This window comes from Papio anubis, chromosome 1 (genome assembly GCF_008728515.1).
Source record: "Papio anubis isolate 15944 chromosome 1, Panubis1.0, whole genome shotgun sequence".
Lineage (NCBI taxonomy): Eukaryota > Metazoa > Chordata > Mammalia > Primates > Cercopithecidae > Papio > Papio anubis.
In genome coordinates, this window is record NC_044976.1 from 68,143,673 (window position 1) to 68,165,937 (window position 22,265).

At 35.9% G+C, this 22,265-nt stretch overlaps 1 protein-coding gene across 11 annotated transcripts in view; it reads left to right on the forward strand.

Annotated features, from left to right (window-relative positions):
• The window catches only part of LRRC7 (leucine rich repeat containing 7), a 553,086-nt gene that overhangs the window by 242,769 nt on the left and 288,052 nt on the right, over window positions 1-22,265 (forward strand). The gene's annotated exons all lie outside the window — the stretch shown is intronic.

Genomic DNA, 22,265 nt, shown 5'->3' on the forward strand with positions numbered 1-22,265 from the left:
AGACTACAGTTTTGATGATACTGAGTTCTTATTAGTTATTGCCTTTCACATTGTGGCCAAGTATATTGTTAATTTCTTAAATGTTTCTTCTTGCTCGTAATAAAAATACATATTCTTTTATTATTAGGTATAGGCTAGAGATCTATTAATAGTACACTTTATTCTCCATTATATTATAAACTTCTGTAAGACAAATACCACATTTTATGATTTTTACATACTTGGAACATTGAGAGGACCCAATACTTGAAATATTTACTTACTTAGAACATTAAAAACACCTAATGAGCTGGAAATAAATGAACTGGAAAATGAGGTTTTAATCTCTTATGTTCAGTAAAACATATTCTTTCTTTGAAAAAATAACTGTATTAACATTGACCTTTCTAAAGAAATTTTGGTTAATTTTAGTAAAACCTGGTTAGCTAGCCAGCTATCTAGAGGAAATACATAAATATCTGCATTGCATGTAAATTATTCTTCCTCTCTAAATTCTTTTTGTTCCCTAATTATATGCAGCAATCCATGAGTAAATGCATCAGCTTTCTATGCCAATGAATTTTTATCCATGATTCCTCTCATCTTAATTCAACAGTAAAATAAAACTACTATGTGCATCAGAGATGAATACATTTCATGATATTATGATTTCTAAATAAATAGTCCATGCATGTTTGTGGAGATGATACCTGGTCACAATGAAGTAAATTGTTTTGTTTTGTATGATAAAGCAAGATAATGAATTATAAGATTTAATTAGGCAGTGATTCTATTTCAAGTCTGATTGCTGATTTTTCATTGCCTTATAGACACTATGACACTATAAGGACTTTAATGAAAATGAATTAATTTGAAAGCGCTTCCTAATTCTGCAGCAATTAAGTGATTTTTCTCTCATCCACTAAAACTTATTTCTATACAAGAATGGATTTGCACGGCACCATAGTGGGGAAAAAAATAATTATTGTTAGTTATAATGATAGGCAATCAAAATTGAAGGCATTATTATGTGTTTTACCAATTTGCCAACTATTCCACCCCTTCCCTCAAATACATGCAAAACACTGAAGACAAATCATATCCTCTACTTGAAGGATAGGAGGGCGACTTTTTTTTCTCTCAAATACACTAGAAAAAGCATCTATGGGTAATCAGTTAAACGATAGAAATCTTTAAACATTTGAGCACATTACTCTTGAGGCTCTGGTAGTGTATATATTATAAATTCATAAAGGAGTCTACTCTGTAACACCTTGTGTCAGGGAGAAAATGGAACCATGCAATTGTTATCAATAAGCAATAAGTGTGTTCTCTGGTGTTTGGCAAATCATTACACCATTTATTTAGAGTAAAGTTCATTATTTTGTTCCATTAAATACCTCACTTTCAACATTGTCAATGAGTTATTTATCTGAAGTGTGATCAGCACTTCTCTCACTTTAAGACTACCTTCCCTTTCTACAGAATCAACTTCTCCCCTTGGTTATATTGTTAAAATAAACTGAGGATTGACTCCTTCTGTTTCCATTAAAGAACATCATGGTAACAAAACCCAGGGGTTTTTTTAATTGTTATTTCCTCCTGCCACCTTTTTGGCTTGATGCTGGAACTTTTAACTCTTTCTAATATTTTCATTAGGAAATAAAATAAATAATGCCTTATGTGTGTCACTAGCACTTACTCCATGGGAGATAAAACTTACAATCTGGTTATGTACTAAATACAAGGAAGAACACTTCCTAACACTTTTTAAGTCTGTATTGGGTTCTGTTACATAAACTGATCAATTTTCCTAGAGTTGCAGCAGAGCTAAGTGATGAACTTGTCTTCCATGTCTCAGTAGATCCTTAAAAAAAAAAAATTAAAAGAACACGCTTAAATGGGCAATGAAGCATTGCGAGTCCTTCCTCCACAATGCCATGCTCCCTTGCAGCTTCAGTATAAACTCCTTGAAAACAAGAATGAACCTTACATTGTTTCTAGATCCACAATAGCCCCTATCGATGTCCAGGCATAGTGAGTGCTCAGTAAAGTGGTAGATTGATAAGGAAGGAAAAAAAACGTTTCTCAAGTATGAAGCAAGGTTATTAAACAGTTTATTTCACATAAAATGACTCAATGTGTTTGTTGTTGAAGCTGAGAGAGAGAAAGAGAGAGAGAACAAGAGGAATTGAAATGTCACTTAAATTAACTCATTTAGACTAAGTCAAATTCATTCCTATGTGAACTCATTGTTGGCCACGGTCATAAGCACTCCTCAAAATTTTCCCCAAATATGTTTGTAAGGCAGAATCCGTTGTATTACTGTCTCTGTTGATTACCAGCATGTGGCTTTTCACTTTACGATGCTACTAAAATAGGCAGAGTCTTGCAGGAGATCTTTTAACTCTTCTTGCTGAGATTCCTAGTGAGTTCCTGGCTCCCTTTACTGGAGTGGTTAGAAGTAAAGCAAACCATTCTAGTCTGTTTGCTCTTTTGCTATTTTTTTTTTTCTCTCTCTCTGTCCATGAGATCTGATTGGCCTATACAATTTCTCCCAAATTTACTAACCTGACAGCTGTGTGCATTTTTCTTCTATTATACAATATGTTACCCTCCTGAAAGCTCCATATAATCTGCATTTCCTACTCAATAGAGTATTGCCCCATTTGCCAAATATCCTTAAGTTGTACAGTTATACCCACAAACTATTTTCAAAATAAAATTAAAGTTTATCCTTTTATATATCAAATTTTTAATATTGTTTTAATCACTGTGGTAATAAATTATCATAACAATGTTTCTTATTGCATTACCATAGTTAAATGAGTGTAATCAATGAAATTTAACTTATCTATGTTGACTTGAGTTCATCATGGGTTTGGTATTGAACCTTCTTTTTAGCATTTGTGGCTGTTTGCCTCTACAAAAAATAAGAATGGTAGACATGAAGATTTCTGGTGTCAGCTTTGTCATTTTTTCTATCATCTTCTCTATAAATGATACCATCAGCTATAATTTCTTCAGGCTGACACCCTGACAATTACGGAGGCATCTCTTCTTACTATCTCTAATAGCTATTGGTTGAATTGTATATAAAGAGTTACACCTGCATTGGGTACATATATATTTAGGATAGTTAGCTCTTCTTGTTGCATTGATCCCTTTTCCATTATGTAATGCCCTTCTTTGTCTCTTTTGATCTCTGTTGGTTTAAAGTCTGTTTTATCAGAGACTAGGATTGCAACCCCTGCTGTTTTTGCTTTCCATTTGCTTGGTAAATATTCTTCCATCTCTTTATTTTGAGCCTATGTGTATCTTTGCATGTGAGATGGGTCTCCTGAATCCAGCACACCAATGGGTCTTGACTCTTTATCCAATTTGCCAGTCTGTGCCTTGTAATTGGGACATTTAGCCAATTTACATTCAAGGTTAATATTGTTATATGTGAATTTGATCCTGTCATTATAATGCTAGCTAGTTATTTGCCTGTTAGTTGATGCTGTTTCCTCATAGTGTTGATGGTCTTTACAATTTGGTATGTTTTTGCAGTTGCTGGCACCAGTTGTTCCTTTCCATGTTTAGTGCTTCCTTCAGGAGCTCTTGTAAGGCAGGCCTGGTGGTGACAAAAATCCCTCAGCATTTGCTTGTCTGTAAAGGATTTTATTTCTCCTTTGCTTATGAAGCTTAGTTTAGCTGGATATGAAATTCTGGGTTGAAAATTCTTCCCTTTAAGAATGTTGAATATTGCCTCCCGACTCTCTTCTGGCCTGTATGGTTTCTGCCGAGGGATCCACTGTTAGTCTGATGGACTTCCCTTCATGAGTAACCTAACTGTTCTCTCTGGCTGCCCTTAACATGTTTTCCTTCATTTCAACCTTGGTGAATCTGACAATTATGTGTCTTGGGGTTGCTCTTGTCGAGGAGTATCTTTGTGGTGTTCTCTGTATTTCCTGAATTTGAATTTTGGCCTGTCTTGCTAGGCTGGGGAAGTTCTCCTCGATAATATCCTGAAGCATTGTTTCCAACTTGGTTCCTTTCTCCTTGTAACTTTCATGTACACCAATCAAATGAAGGTTTGTTCTTTTCGCATAGTCCCATATTTCTTGGAGACTTTGTTCATTCCTTTTCATTCTTTTTCCTGTAAACTTGCCTTCATGCTTTACTTCACTAAGTTGATCTTCAATCTCTGATATCCTTTCTTCTGCTTGATCAGTTCAGCTATTGATACTTGTGCATGCTTCACGAAGTTCTCGTGCTGTGTTTTTCAGCTCCATCAGGTCATTTATGTTCTTCTCTAAACTGGTTATTCTAGTTAGAAATTCATCTAATCTTTTTTCAAAGTTCTTAGCTTCCTTGCATTTGGGTTAAAACCCAGATTCAAAAAACAAGTTATTAGAGACCTACACAGAGACATAGACACCCACACAACAATAGTGGGAGAGTTTAATAACCCACTATCGATATTAGACAGATCAACAAGACAAAAAATTAACAAGGATATTCAGGACTTGAACTCTGCTCTGGACCAAGTGGACCTAACAGATATCTACAGAACTCTCCACCCCAAATCAACAGAATATACATTCTTCTCAGCACCACATTGCACTTATTCTAAAATTGGCCACATAATTGGAAGTAAAACACTTCTCAGCAAATGCAAAAGAATGGAAATCATAACAGTCTCTTAGACTACAGTGCAATCAAATTAGAACTTAGAATTAAGAAACTCACTCAAAATTGCACAACTACATGGAAACTGAACAACCTGCTCCTGAATGACTACTGGGTAAATAATGAAATTAAGGCAGAAATAAATAAGTTATTTAAAATGAAACCAGTAAGAACAAAGACACAGTGTACCAGAATCTCTGGCACACGGCTAAGGCAGTGTTTAGAGGGAAACTTATAGCACTAAGTGCCCACAGGAGAAAGCGGGAAAGATCTCAAATCGACACCCTAATGTCACAATTAAGAGAATTAGAGAAGCAAGAGCAAACAATTTCAAAAGCTAGCAGAAGACAAGAAATAACTAAGATAAGAGCAGACCTGAAGTAGATAGAAACATGAAAAACCCTTCAAAAAATCAATGAATCCAGGAGGTGGTTTTTTGAAAAGATCAGCAAAACAGACTGCTAGCTAGACTAATAAAGAAGAAAGAGAGAAGAATCAAATGGACACAATAAAAATGATAAAGGGGGTATCACCACTGATCCGATGAAAATACAAACTGCCATCAGAGAATACTATAAACACCTCTATGCAAATTAGCTAGAAAATCTAGAAGAAATGGATAAATTCCTGAACCCATACACCCTCCCAAGTCTAAAATAGGAAGAAGTTGAATCCCTGAATAGACAAATAACAAGTTCTGAAATTGAGGCAATAATTAATAGCCTATCAACTGAAAAAAGTCCAGGACTCGCGGATTCACAGCCAAATTCTACCAGAGGTACAAAGAGTAGCTGGTACCATTCCTTCTGAAACTATTCCAAACAGTAGAAAAAGAGGGACTCCTCCCTAACTCATTTTATGAAGCCAGCATCATCCTGATACCAAAACCTGGCAGAGACACAACAACAACAAAAAGGAAAATTTCAGGCCAATATCCCTGGTGAACATCGATGCGAAAATCCTCAATAAAATGCTGGCAAACCGAATCTAGCAGCATATTAAAAAGCTTATCCACATGATCAAGTTGGCTTCATCCCTGAGATGCAAGGCTGGTTCAACATATGCAAATCAATAAATGTAATCAATTGCATAAACAGAACCAATGACAAAAACCACATGATTATCTCAATAGATACAAAAAAGGCCTTTGACAAAATTCAACAGCTCTTCATGCTAACAACTCTCAATAAGCTAGCTATTGATTGAATGTATCTCAATATAATAAGAGCTATTTATGACAAACCCACAGCCAATATCATACTGAATGGGCAAAAACTGGAAGCATTCCCTTTGTAAACTGGCACAAGATAAGAATGCCCTCTCTTGCCACTCCTATTCAACATAGTATTGGAGGTTCTGGCCAGGGCAATCAGGCAAGGGAAAGAAATAAACGGTATTCAAATAGGAAAAGAGGAAGTAAAATTATCTCTTTTTGAAGATGACATGATTGTATATTTTAAAACCTCAATCGTCTCAGCCCAAAATCTCCTTAAGCTGATAAGCAACTTCAGCAAAGTCTCAGGATACAAAATCAATGTGGAAAAATCACAAGCATTCCTATACACCATAACAGAAAAACAGAGAGCCAAATTATAAGTGAACTCCCATTCACAATTGCTGCAAAGAGAATAAAATACCTAGGAATACAACTTACAAGGAATGTGAAGGACCTCTTCAAGGAGAACTACAAACCACTGCTCAAGGCAATAAGACAGGACAAAAACAAATGGAAAAACATTCCATGCTCATGGATAGGAAGAATCAGTATTGTGAAAATGGCCATACTGCCCAAAGTAATTTATAGATTCAATTCTATGCCCATCAAGTTACCATTGACTATCTTCACAGAATTAGAAAAAAATACTTTAAATTTCATATGGAAACAAAAGAGTCTGCATAGCCAAGACAATCCTAAGCAAAAAGAACAAAGGTGGAGGCATCATGCTACTTGACTTTATACCAAAAGGCTACAGTAACCAAAACAGCATGGTACTGGTACCAAAACAGATATATAGACCAATGGAACAGAATACAGGCGTCAGAAATAACACCACACATCTACAACCATCTGGTCTTTGACAAACCTGACAAAAAACAATGGGAAAAGAATTCCCTATTTAATAAACAGTGTTGGAAAAACTGGCTAGCCATATGCAGAAAACTGAAATTGGATTCCTTTCTCGCACCTTACACAAAAATTAACTCAAGATGGATTAAAAACTTAAATGTAAAACCTAAAACCACAAAAACTCTTGAAGAAAACCTAGGCAATACCATTCAGGACATAGTCATGTGCAAAGACTTCATGACTAAAACACCAAAAGCAAGGGCAACAAAAGCCAAAATTGACAACTGGGATCTAATTAAACCAAAGAGCTTCTGCACAGCAAAAGAAACTATCATCAGAGTGAAGAGGCAAATACAGAATGGGAGAACATTTTTGCAATCTATCCATTTGACAAAGGGCTAATATTCAGAATCTACAAGGAACTTAAACAAGTTTACAAGAGAAAAAACAACCCCATCAAAACGTGGGTGAAGGATATGAACAGCCACTTCTCAAAAGAGGACGTTTATGTAGCCAACAAACATATGAAAAAAAGCTCATCATCACTGCTCATTAGAGAAATGCAAATCAAAACCACAATGAATACCATCTCACACCAGTTAGAATGGCCATCATTAAAAAGTCAAGAAATAACAGATGCTAGAAAGAATGTGGAGGAACAGAAATGCTCTTACACTGTTGGTGGGAGTATAAATTAGTGCAACCATTGTGGAAGACAGTGTGGCGATTCCTTGAGGATCTAGAACCAGAAATACCATTTGACATAGCAATCCTGTTACTGGGTATATACCCAAATGATTATAAATCATTCTACTATAAAGACACATGGACATGTATGTTTATTGCGGCACTGTTCACAATAGCAAAGAAAAAAAAAGCCCAAATGCCCATAAATGATAGGCTGGATAAAGAAAATGTGGCCCATATACACCATAGAATACTATGCAGCCATAAAAAAGGATGAGTTCATGTCCTTTGCAGGGACATGGATGAAGCTGGAAACCATCATTCTCAGCAAACTAACACTGGAACAGAAAATCAGTCACCACATATTGTTGCTCATAAGTGGGAGTTGAACAATGAGAACACATGGACACAGGGAGGGGAACATCACACATGGGGGCCTGTCAGGGGTTGGGAGGCTAGGGAAGGGATAGCATTAGGAGAAATGCCTAATACAGATGACAGGTTGATGGGTGCAGCAAACCACCATGGCACATGTATACCTATGTAACAAACCTGCACATTCTGCGCATGTATCCCAAAAGTTAAAGTATAATTTAAAAAAAAATTTTTTTTAAGAGTACAAAGACTATGAACTAAGCTTCCAGGGCCTCGCATTAGTAAGTGATTCAGAAATAAAGGACTTTATTACCTGAGCATAACACTCAAAAAAGCCAGAAAGTTTATACTATCTGAAATTTGGCCTAAGAAAATTATAGAACAAATTGAGCTTACAATGATGCTTTAAAGATGCTATATAGTCAACCTTGGTTGTGCTTTAAACTCAGAGTTTCAGAAATTTAAGGTTGTTTGTATTTGACCTGAAGAGTAAGTATGGAACAAATGTTGTAAATGTGCATCGCCAGTCTTGTGTAGCTAAAACTTATATCCCAACATAGTTTAAATCTTTGATTTGATGGAAGTAGTTTAACACAGGTTAATATGATAGCATTTGAAATAAGCTTGGCCTAGTTTCAAATTCTGGGTAGCCTCTGAACCTCAGTTTCTTCATTAGTTAAATGGGAATAATAAATCACTTTATAAAATTATTGTGCAGATGGAATAAAGTGCTTATTACATTTTCTTAATACCTTCTGTTCTGTCTATTCTTTAAGTTTAATCCAATTTGTTAGATATACTAATATCTGACTTGCCTTCTCAAAACTGAAAAATAAAATTACAAAAATTTTATCACAATTAAAATATCAGATGTAGATATTGAAATCTTCTAAACATGTTTTCTGTCTTTATTTCATATGAGATATATCATTAGAATTTTTGTCTTTATTAGCATATAACATTTATATCACAGAGTAAACCATTTGGGTTGATGATATGTGTAAAATTCAGAAAACATAAGCATTCAATAGGCAGTATTCCTATTATATGTGTATTGATTTATACAAAAATGTATAAGAAACAATTTTTATGCACTTGAGAGGACACTAAATCATTCAAAATTTGGTACTTGTAAAGAAGTATGTTATGTCTGGTGATGGTTACTTTTTTCATTTTCAAACGGGGAATTAGAATCCATAGTCTCTGTACTAAAATCTATTGTTTCATCTCATGTTTGTAAAGTGTTTTAGATCATCACCTCAAGTTATTGATGTGAAACTGTAACTAGATGCAATTTAACAAGCAATGGCTGAGTTTCCATTGTTTTCCTAGTGTTAACTTAGGTACTGTCAGGAATATCAGGAAATTTAGTGTCAATTGATAAATTCCTGACCCCAAATATCTGACCCCATTCTTCCATCTCCAGAACCCTCCCTATCTTCAACCATCTTTGACCCCATCAGAACCACCAATCCATTATATTGGCATTTCTCATGCACTTCTCCACAACATCGATGTTTTCTCTGCCCTCTTTACGTGATTCAAATTCTATAGTCAATTATCAAATTACTCCCTTGTGGATCCCCTTGACACCCCTTCTTCTCTCTCATGTGATTGTGCTTACTCAGCAAAATTACAACCCCGGCTGAATTCAACTCTCTATATAGTGCTGAAAGGAACTGGAAGAATGACTCAACTACACCAACTGATGGAATTCACGGTTGCAAATCTGAAATTCAGTCTTGAGGCTTACCAGTGATCATTTCATACTTCCCTAGTCCGTTGACTCTCCCTCTGTCCTGGTGACAATTTCATCATATCTTCTCCTCTGGCTTTAAACCATCCATACCTCCTCTCCCATCTTCATGGCTACTAATCCTACTCCTCTAAAAAACTAAAGCTCGCTTCAGAGAAGAAACACGTCTCATTTGCTATTTGTGAATAGGGCAATTTTCCATTTTGTAAATTAAATATACCATTTTACCTATAAAACATAATGCTTCCCATATAATTACTTTAGAGTACAGTTCTTACTGTAATTGGTTGTTCAGCCTAGGTTTGAATATAACCTAAATATAATAAGCTTGGGTCTCCAGGGAATTCAAAGGAAGTGAACTTGTGGGTTCTCTTAGAAGACAATTCATTGTGGGCCTGTGACAGAAATTTGTAGGATATCTCAGCTGAAAAATAGAGACCAGAGCTTGGATTATGTGGTCTACAAATTCTTGACCCTGTTTAATCACAAGTCAGAATGTTTGATATAAGATATATTGCTAAAGTAAGCCTATGTATTCCATGTCTGAATGAATAAATGTAAAAAATCAAAACAAAGTTATATCTTCAAAAATATGTATATGTATATATGTAACAAATATATATAACATATATAATTAAATATATGTACATAAAAATTTCTTTATAAATTGAAAAAAGTTGTTTCTGGGTACCAGACAGATTACAAAGGCTGATTAATAAAAGTATGGGCTCTATTTGTCTAATGACAAATCTAACAGTTTTAACAGGTGGTGGCATAATGGATTTTAAAAAGATACGGTGTTTTAAAAATTTTATTAAATCCCATATATATCTATTCTCATCTATAAACACCCATTAGATATTTAAATAAACCTTCTACTCTTTGTAAATGTGTGGTTCTTCATTTGAAAAATGAAAATCATATTGCCTCATACAGCTTCAGAATTATTGAAAGAATTAAATAATTTTTTCACAGTGACAAAGTGAAGTATAAGTTACCTTATACTTATTAATTAAAATTCTTATTCATACAATAATTTTATCTAGAATTTATCAAGTACTTATCAAGGGCCAAACATGATACTCAGTGTTTTACATTCATACCATCAGATGCTTGGAACAATCCTTTGACTTAAACAAGAAATGACAAATTCATTCAAATATTATAACGCTTGTCTAAGATTAAATGCTCAGTTAAGTGACAAAACTGGTACTTGCTCACCTTTCCAATCTGTGCTTGTAACCATTATACTTTTAACTACTACTATTTCTCTGTGTTTGGGTTGAACTCCTAGGTGAAGATATGCTCAGAGAACTTTCCCTAAACTCTAGAACTCATATATTAATATACATGGTGAAGAGCCACTGGTAACCTACTTTTCTAAATGTGTTCCAAGAAATTAAGCAAATTAAGATAACCATGAAAGCCTCAGCAAAAATGTTGCTGAGCATAAACTCCATTGACTCAATAGCTGAAACAACAGCATACTCTTACTTCCTTGCCATATTTTGTTTTTCCTGAATTTAATGTTTGTTTTGTTGATTTTACTGCTTAACTTTTTGTGTGTTTTTCATCAGTCCAACCCAGAACTCTCCCTAAGCTGTGTAAATTTCCTGTCAATATGTTTAAACACATTAATTGTTCTATCACTTACAACTTATTGGCCAGAAATTCTCTAGGAGCTTTTTGACCTGATGCAATCTAGACTGCTTGCTCTCCAGGCCTGCTGTGAGGCTTTGCCTTGTGAAACCTTCACCATCATTCTGGGGATTCCCTTTGCCTCTCTTGTGTTGGAACATCTGGTTCCTGGTTACCACGTTTCTCCTTTAATACATCATTTTGGTGGCAAACATCCTACACATCTTTGGAAAATGGTGTGTGCAAAATAAAAATTGGGGGAACTTGAACATCTGAAAATATCTTTAAAAAAAATCTAGGAGGTTATTACTTCCAATCAGACAGCTTATTTCCAGCTCAGTTAAGTTTAAAAATCTGTTAGCTTTTCTCTTTAGTATCCTCAGAAGGTTGGCTGTGTCTTTTTTTTTGAAATACCCTTTCACCTGTTTAGTAAGGACAAGACAACTTTAAAAAATTCTGTGTTCTTAGGGAATGTCATTTATCTGGCAGGGATCCCAATGTGCAGCACAGCTTGATCCCCCTTCACAGTCCCCAAAACAGCTAGGCTTGACACCAGGAAGCTCTTTCAATGACAGCCACTCATTTATCAAAATTATTCTCAACTTAAAGAATATGGTTTTAAAATATATATATATATACTCCAAGAAGCTCTTTCTCAGTCTATTCAGGGTGCTATAACAAAATACTGCAAACTGGGTGACTTATAAACAACAAACATTTATTTCTCACAGTTCTGGGGGCTGGAAAATGCAAGATCAAGGCACTGGCAAATCTCTCTCATGAGGACCTGCTCCTTATAGACAGCACCTCAGTTGGCACAAGGTCCCTAGTGTCCTTATTAAAAAAGGCCACTGGGAACAGTCTTGCCTCTTCTCACTATGTCTTCACCTGGTGGAAGGAGCAAGACAACTCTCTATAACCTTTTTTTTTGAGACCTAGTCTTGCTCTGTCACCCAGGCTAGGGTGCAGTGGCATGATCTCGGCTCACTGCAACCCCTGCCTCCTGGGTTCAAGCAATTCTCCTGCCTTAGCCTCCTGAGTAGCTGGGATTACAGGCGCCCGCCCCCACACCCAGCTAATTTTTGTATTTTTAGTACAGATGGGGTTTCACCATGTTGGCCAGGCTAGTCTTGAACTCCTGACCTCAAGCGATCTGCCCGCCTCAGCCTCCCAAAGTTCTGGGATTACAGGCATGAGCCACTGCGCCCAGCCTTAGGGACCTTTTTAATAAGGGCACTAATCCTATTCATGAAGGTTCATGAAGGCTGTGTTATCATGACCTAATTATCTCCAAAATGCCTCACCTCTTAAAAACGTATCACCTTGGGTGTTAGGATTTCTTTTTTTTTGTTTTTTTTTTTCTTTTTTCTTTTTATTTTTCATTATACTTTAAGTTCTAGGGTACATGTGCACAACGTGCAGGTTTGTTACAGATGTATACTTGTGTCATGTTGGTGTGCTGCACCCATCAATTCGTCAGCACCCATCAACTCATCATTTACATCAGGTGTAACTCCCAATGCAATCCCTCCCCCCTCCCCCCTCCCCCTTCCCCATAATAGGCCCCAGTGTGTGATGTTCCCCTTCCCGAGTCCAGGTGATCTCATTGTTCAATTCCCACCTATGAGTGAGAACAGGCGGTGTTTGGTTTTCTGTTCTTGCAATAGTTTGCTGAGAATGATGGTTTCCAGCTGCATCCATGTCCCTACAAAGGACACGAACTCATCCTTTTTTATGGCTGCATAGTATTCCATGGTGTATATGTGCCACATTTTCTTAATCCAGTCTGTCACTGATGGACATTTGGGTTGATTCCAAGCCTTTGCTATTGTGAATAGTGCCACAGTGAACATACATGTGCATGTGTCTTTATAGCAGCATGATTTATAATCCTTTGGGTATATACCCAGTAATGGGATGGCTGGGTCATATGGTATTTCTAGTTCTAGATCCTTGAGGAATCGCCATACTGTTTTCCACAATAGTTGAACCAGTTTGCAATCCCACCAACAGTGTAAAAGTGTTCCTATTTCTCCACATCCTCTCCAGCACTTGTTGTTTCCTGACTTTTGAATGATCACTATTCTAACTGGTGTGAGATGGTATCTCATTGTGGTTTTGCTTTGCATTTCTCTGATGGCCAGTGATGATGAGCATTTTTTCATGTGCCTGTTGGCTGTATGAATGTCTTCTTTTCAGAAATGTCTATTCATATCCTTTGCCCACTTTTTGATGGGGTTGTTTGTTTTTTTCTTGTAAATTTGTTTGAGTTCTTTGTAGGTTCTGGATATTAGCCCTTTGTCAGATGAGTAGATTGCAAAAATTTTCTCCCATTCTGTAGGATTTCAACACATGAACTTGGGATGATACAGATATTCAAACCATAGCAGGCATGTTCTGACAAATCTACAGCCAATATTTCTTCTCCAAAAGTTGTTTTAGCAATAGCATGGTTTTATGGGCACTTCTTATCTTTATATTTTAGTGGAAGGCCTGAAGTGTCCCAGTGAAAAAGGTGTTAAAACATTTTTGACAGTGTCCTTATTTCACAGTTGGCATTTGACTATGTTTAACTGAAAGGTAGAACATAAATATTTAACTTCCATTTTCTATATAATTAAATAAACTATTTTTTTCAAGTATACAGCAAGTATAATGACTAACTCTAGTCCCCATAGTGTACATTAGATCTCCAGAACTTGTTCGTCTTTTAACTGAAAGCTCATACCCTTTGGCCAACATCTCTTCATTTCCCCCACTGCCCAGCACCTGGTAACAACTATTCTACTCTGTTTCTAATAATTATACTTTTTTAGGTTCCCATATAAGTGATATGATGCTATATTTGTCTTTCTATGTCTAGCTTATTTCACTTAGCATGTCTTCCAGGCCCATCCATGATGTTCCAAATAAGAGGATTTGCTTATGTTTTAAGGCCAAATAATATTTCATTGTCCACATATATACTATGTGCATATATTACATGTATAGATAAGATATACATATATTATATGTATCTAGATTTTGCTGTGCAAAAACTTTTTTATTTTATGTAGTCCTACTTCTTACATTTGCTTTTGTTGTTTGTGCTTTTGGTGTCACATTCAAGAAAATCATTGCCAAGTCCAATGTCAAGGAGATTTGCCCTTACTTTTTATTCCAGAAGTTTTAAAGTTTCAGGTTTTTTATATATATATAAGTTTTTTAAGTTTCAGGTCTATATATAAGTCTTTAATCCATTTTGGGTTGATTTTTGTGTATTATCTAAGATAAGGATCCAATTTCATTCTTCTACCTGTGGGTTTCTAGTTTTCTCAGCACCATTTGTTGAAGAGACTATCCCCAATGTGTTTTTGGTACATTTGTCAGCAATTAGTTGATTGGTATATGTGTGGCTTTTTTTCTGGGATCTCTAATGTATTCCAATAATCTGTAAGTCTGTGTTTGTGCCAATATCAGCCTGTTTTGATTGTAATAGCTTATAATATAATTTGAAATGAAGAAAGGTGAGGCTTCCAGCTTGTTCTTCTTGCTCAAAATTACTTTAGCTACTCAGAATCTTTGAGATTTCATATAAATTTTAGGATTATTGTTTCTCTTTCTGTAAAAAGAAGTCATTGGGATTTGATAGGAATTGCATTTAATCTGTGAATTACTTTGGATAGTATGGAACTTTAAGCAACATTAATTATTTCACTCCATGAATACATGATATCTTCCTGCTTATTTTTGTCTTCAATTTTTTAATCAATATTTTGAAGTTTTCAGTGATATAGATTTTTCACCTCAGTTAAATTTATTTCTAAGTGTGGTATTCTTTCCCGCACTATTGTAAGCATTGTTTTATTTCTTTTTCACATAGTTTGTTGTGAGTGTATGGAAACAAGATTGACTTTTAAATGTTAATTTTGTAGCTTGTGCTCTACTAAATTTGCTTAATAGTTCTAATACTTTTTGGTGGATTGTTTAGGGTTTTCTTTGTATAAGATCCTGGCATTCACAAACAGGGACTTTTCAACTTTTCTTTCTGAGTTAGTTGACTTTTTTTTCTCTTTCTTGCCTAACCCTCTGGTTAGGACTTTCAGTACTTTGTTAAATAGAAGTGACAAGAGTGATCATCTTTGTCATGTTCCTGATCTTAGATGAAAAGCTTTCAACTTTTCACTGTTGAGTATGATGTTAGCTGTAGGTTTGTCATATGTGTCTTTTATTGTGTTAAAATACATTTCTTCTACCTAATTTGTTGAGAGTTTCATTATGAAAGGATGTTGCATTTTGTTAAATGTTTTTTTCTGCATCTACTAAAATGATTATGTTTTTTATCCTTCATTCTCTTGACGTGGTATATCACATTTATTGATTTGTGGATGATAAGCCATCTTTGTATCCCAGGGGGAAATCCCATTTTACTATGGTATATGATCCGTTTAGTGTGCTGTTGTATTGGGGTTTCTGGTACTTTGTTGAGGATTTTTGCATGTATGTTCATCAGGGATATTGGCCTGTAATTTTATTTTTTTGTAGTTTCTTGTCTCGGTTTGTTGTCAAGGTAATGCTGGCCTTGGAAATTGGGTTTGAAAGTGTTCCCTTCTCTTCAATTGTTTGAGAAGGATTGATATTAATTCTCCTTTCAATATCTGGTAGAATTCACAGTGAAGTCATAGGGTACTGGGCTTTTCATTGTTGGGAGATTTCTGTTTACTCATTCAATCTCCTTATCAGTTATGTCTGTTCAAATGTTTTATTCAGGATTCAGTCTAAGCAGGCTCTATATCAATAATAATTTATTTCTTCTAGATTATTTGGTTGTTTGTTGGCATATAATTTCTTGTCGTGGTATCTTATCATGATTTGTATATCTGTAGTATCAGTTGTAATGTCTTCTCATTCATTTCTGATTCTATTTATTTAAGTCGGTTCCCTTTTATTCTTAGTCTAGCTAAAGCCTTGTCAATTTTATCTTTTCAAAAAAACTAATTCTAGTTTCATTATCTTTTCTGATTTTTTTCTTGTCACTGCTTCATTTACTCTGCTCTGATATTTATTGGGTTTGTTCTTATTTTTCAAATTACTTGAAGTGTAAAGTTACCTTGTTTATTTGAGATCTTTCTTTGTTCTTAATTTGGAATTTATTGCTATAAACTTCCCTCTTAAAACTGCTTTTGCTGCATCCCATAAGTTTTGGTATATTGTATTTAAATTTTTTTTTGGTATCAAGATTTTCTTTTAATTTTCCTTTTGATTTCTTATTTGACCTAATGGTTGCTCAAGATGGTACTATTTGGTCTCCACATATTTGTGGATTTTCCAGTTTTCCTCTTGTTATTCATTTCTACTTTTATATATATCATTGCTGTTGAAAAAGATACTTGATATTACTTCAGTGTTTGTAAATTTTTTAAGATTTATTTTGTGGCCTTGCATATAATCTTCCTGCAGAATATTTCATATGTGCTTGAGGTTAATGTGTATTCTGCTGCTGTTGAATGGAATGCTCTCTGTGTGTGTACGTGTGTCTGTGCGTGTGTGTGTGTGTGTGTATGTGTGTGTATATATATTAAGTCTTGAAGTCCAATGTTTCTTTGTTGATTTTTTTGTTTGCATAATCTATCCATTGTTGCAATCAGGGTACCGAAGTCCCTACTGTGTTTTTTTTTTTAATTTTTATTTATTGTTTTTTTAAATTATACTTTAAGTTCTAGGGTACATGTGCACAATGTGCAGGTTTGTTACATATGTATACTTGTGCCATGTTGGTGTGCTGCACCCATCAACTCGTCATTTACATCAGTTATAATTCCCAATGCCATCCCTCCCCCCGTCCCTCCTCCCCATAATAGGCCCCAGAGTATGATGTTCCCATTCCCATGTCCAAGTGATCTCATTGTTCAATTCCCACCTATGAGTGAGAACAGGCGGTGTTTGGTTTTCTGTTCTTGCAATAGTTTGCTGAGAATGATGGTTTCTAGCTGCAGCCATATCCCTACAAAGGACACGAACGCATCCTTTTTTATGGCTGCATAGTGTTCCATGGTGTATATGTGCCACGTTTTCTTAATCCAGTCTGTCACTGATGGACATTTGGGTTGATTCCAAGTCTTTGCTATTGTGAATAGTGCCACAATAAACATACATGTGTGTGTGTCTTTATAGCAGCATGACTTATAATCCTTTGGGTATATACCCAGTAATGCAATGGTGGGGTCATATGGTATTTCTAGTTCTAGATCCTTGAGGAGTCACCATACTGTTTTCTACAATGGTTGAACTAGTTGACAATCCCACCAACGGTGTAAAAGTGTTCCTATTTCTCCACATCCTCTCCAGCACCTGCTGTTTCCTGACTTTTGAATGATTACCATTCTAACTGGTGTGAGATGGCATCTCATTGTGGTTTTGATTTGCATTTCTCTGATGGCCAGTGATGACGCGCATTTTTTCATGTGTCTTTTGGCTGTATGAATGTCTTCTTGTCAGAAATGTCTGTTCATATCCTTTGCCCACTTTTTGATGGGGTTATTTTTTTCTTGTAAATTTGTTTGAGTTCTTTGTAGGTTCTGGATATTAGCCCTTTGTCAGATGAGTAGATTGCAAAAATTTTCTCCCATTCTGTAGGTTGCCTGTTTAATCTGATGGTAGTTTCTTTTGCTGTGCAGAAGCTCTTTAGTTTAATTAGATCCCATTTGTCAATTTTGGCATTTGTTGCCGTTGCTTTTAGTGTTTTAGACATGAAGTCCTTACCCATGCCTGTGTCCTGAATGGTATTACCTAGGTTTTCTTCTAGGGTTTTCATGGTATTAGGTCTAACATTTAAGTCTCTAATCCATCTTGAATTAATTTTCGCATAAGGAGTAAGGAAAGGATCCAGTTTCAGCTTTCTACTTATGGCTAGCCAATTTTCCCAGCACCATTTATTGAATAGGGAATCCTTTCCCCATTTCTTGTTTTTCTCAGGTTTATCAAAGATCAGATGGCTGTAGATGTGTGATATTATTTCTGCAGACTCTGTTCTGTTCCATTGGTCTACATCTCTGTTTTGGTACCAGTACCATGCTGTTTTGGTTACTGTAGCCTTGTAGTATAGTTTGACTGACTGAATAACCTTAAATGAGCTGTCTCCAATGTACATTCGTTTTTCCTGCTTGATCAAGTCTGCTGTGGAATTCTATATTGCATTTTCCATTTCATTTATTATATTCTTCAGCTCCAGAATTTCTGGGATTTTTTAGTGATTTCTGTCTCTTCATTTAACTTCTTGTTTTGTTCATTGTTTTCCTGATTTTATTGATTTGTCCATCTGTGCCCTCTAGTTGCTTACTCAGCTTCCTTAAAATATTAATTTTGATGTTTTTGTCAGGCAATTAATGGAGCTTCATTTCTTTCAGTTTGGTTACTAGAAAATTGTGTTCCCATGGTGGCTCACGCCTGTAATATCAACAGTTTGGGAGGTTAAGACGGTTGAATCCCTTGAGTTCAGGAGTTCAAGATCAGCCTGGCCAACATGGCGAAACCCCATCTCTACTAAAAATACAAAAAAATAGCCAGGTGTGGTGGCAGGCATCTGTAATCCTGGTTACTCAGGAGGTTGAGGCTGGAGAATCACTTGAACCTAGAAAGTGGAGGTTGCAGTAAGCTGAGATTGTTCCAGTGCAATCCAGCCTGGGTAACAGAGTGAGACTCTGTCAAAAAAAAATTGTGTTATTTTGGTGGTGTCATATTCCCTTGTTTTGTTTGTATTCCTGAAAGTCTTGTATTGTTGTCTTTGCATTTGAAGAAGCTGTCACCTCCTTCAGTCTTTACTGACTGGCTTTAGGAGAGAAACACCTTCATCAGTCAGCCAGATCAGGGATTCTGAGTCTCTCTCAGACTTTTGCTATGGATGTGCCTGCTCCACCTATTTGGTTTCCTCTTGGGCAGAACTTCTTAAGATTGTTTGCCCTTTCTCAGTCCCACAAAGCCAGGCTGCGTGCTGGGAGTCTCTCACTTGTTTTTTTAGGCAATGCTCTGAAATGCTCAAGTTTATGTTCCTTCTCCCACTCCCACAAAGCCAAGGTGGCTGGCTGTGTATCCTGGCCAGACAACTGCAAGTGCTCACACTGACTATCTGTCAGGCACATGAAAGGAGCTAGCTACAGTTATAGAGGGGAGGCTGAAAAACACAATCTGTTGGGAGGACCTATGGGTCAGTTATGGTGGTCCACAGGTGAGGCATACCGAACAGGTCATGGGCAAACTTTCTGTTGGAGAATAATAGAATATACAGCTCTTTGTTTAGTTTTGAACCTTGGTTGCTGAGAGTCCCTACCTCTCCTCCCAGCTCCTAACCTCTCCCAGCCACTCAGCCTTGTTGATGCCCTCAGTATTCTAAGTGGGGCAAGAAAGAAGTAGGCCTCTAGGACAATGTCCTGCACAGTTGGGGAATCCTCACTCATTACATTTTTACTTTCCCCTGTGGGGACAATTGTGAGTTGAAGGAGTTTCTCCTGGCATGGAGCTGTGCCACCTTGAGGGAGGGGCGAAATGGGTAAAATGAAACTATTCTTACTCTCTTCAGTGAGTCTAATTTCATAAGCTTTGTTCCAATGATATGGTGGAATTTCTCCACTGGACTTCCAAACTCCCACAAAAATATTCTTATCAGCAGGTGGTTGCCAAAATCAGTAAACTGTGCGATGTTAGAAAACTCCTATTTTGCCATCTTGCTTATATCACTTTGCAAATATCTTTATTCCACACTTATTTTCATAGTTTTGGAATATTAGTTTGGTGGTGTATAGGATTTTAGTTGAAAATCATTTTCCTTCAGAAGTTGGATATATTTCTGTATAATTTTCTCATTCCAAATATTTTTGAGAAGTCAAATGTCATCTAGATCTTGATCCTTTGTGTGAAACCTGATTTTTCTCTCCCCTCTTAATCCTCAATACTCCTTGAATGAGTGAGCTTTTCTAATCTGAAATAAACTCGTTCATTGTTTGAAATTACTGAAATATTCTTGAATTGTTCCTTTAGTATTTTCTGTCCTTTGTGTTCTCAGTTTACCCTTCTTACAACTTCATTACTCAGATACTAAAATGTCTCAACTATTAAAAATTCATCTTTACTGTCTTTTTGCCTAATATTACCACATTTTCTAGAAGACTTCTTCACATTTATCTTTTGATTCTTCTATAGTTTTTCTTTCAATCATTCTTCTGAGTTAGAACATCAATTTAAGAAAAATGTCATGAAGTCTTTTTCATCCTACTTTTTATGTCTGTAACCTTGGCACAATGTCTGACACTTTTAAGTCCTCAAAGAACAGCAATTTTAAAAGTGTGTGTGTGTGAAAAAAAAGTGTGTGTGTACACACACATCCACACACATTAATAATGTATATATTCACAGTATATATATTATATTATTTTCTTTCAGCACACTAATTCTTTTTCCTGTGTTCTCTAAGGTAGATAAATTTTACACATTTTTACCTGAAGCCAGATCATTTTGGTATGTTTTTGGTTCTTTTTTTGACTTACATTCTCCAATTCTTTTTTATTTCTAATAATTATAGATAACATTATTACAGCACTTTGTCCCAATTGCTTTTCTGTATAATCTCTTTTAATCTTCACTACAACTCTATGATAAAACCATTCATATAATCACTATTTTTCAGAGTAGGAAACTAAGGCATTGGGAGTTTAAAGGACTTGCCTAGGGCTACCCAGCCAGAAAGTATATAGCTAGGATTCCATCTTAAGCCAACAGACTCTGCTCTGAATTATTTTAAATCTAAACTGTAAACAAATAATATAGCACCATTTTCACCACAGTAGGCAATTCCATTTTCAGTAGAAGATAAAGAGACATCATCTTTTTCTTAAAATCATATTTTAATTTACTTCTGCTTCCATGTCCTGGTTTACACATAATTTAAGGATATACCATTTTAAGGCAGGGACTTGTGGAGATAAGGCATCATGCATATCAGCATGCAATGAACCCAGATTGGAGAGTGAACAGAAAAAGCTAAACAGAGAAAAGGAGAAATTTATACTCCTGTTCGTTGAAGATATTTAAAGTAAAGACTTTTAAGGGAAAATGTTAAGAATGATTCACAACTTATATTATTGACCTGGCTGCCCATTTTTTAGTGACTATTTAATGGAAGAAGTTCTAGGTGTTATGGCCTTCCAAAAACAAGAGAAACAGGCTTTTTCATTAAATTCATACATAATGGAGCTCCCAAACTTTTGGAGGCTCTTATTTAGAAGTCAGAATAGTTCAGTAATAATTTTAGGACCACATGATTTCATGAAATTTTGAATGGAGAGAAGTGGGGTGAGAAACATCACAAATCCCCTACTTTGTACCCCTTTGTACCCCTATTTGGCAGTGGATAAGTGACCTGTTCTGGATTTGACTACCCTCCTGCTGCTTCAAGGGCTTTGAAGTCCTGCAGACATGGTGGTCTAGATGAATGGAATCTAGAAAGGTGGAATCTTTTGTTTCTTGAGCATCCATCATCAAAAAGTTCAATTATATCCTGCCAGAAACTGTTCCTTATCCTTCCGTCAGATATGAAGTACTGGGAAAGGCCAGTTCTTTTTGAAAATTTTTACATCCTTAATAATAGTTTCAAAAATTGAGAGAAAGTAGTACTGCAGGCATATCATATCATAACAGCTTCATATAGCTTCTTCCCTTGTAACTTTTGCAGGGCCTACTACATTGATCCATTTCTGTCAATTGATTGAAATGTCCCCCACATCTTTTATTCCTCTAACCCTCACATTTATGGATTAGGTTTGCAGCTTTTGCATTTTCAGTTTCATAGAAAAATCTGTGTTTTTCTGTCACACAGCCAGTAGCACAGCTGTGACAGCAGATGAGCAAATCTCCAAGGGCAATCAGCCAGGCTGGCTACCTCAGAGACTCCAGGGAGGACCCAAGGAAAGCTGCTTGTCTCTTCACACTTTCAGGCAGATGCAGAGCTACACTCTGTACGCACCAAAAAAAGAATTGTATAAAATTTAGCAGAGCCCAATATTAGTTTGGGAATATCTATCAGTTTTGGGTGTGTTCTTAAGTATTTTTCACATGTAT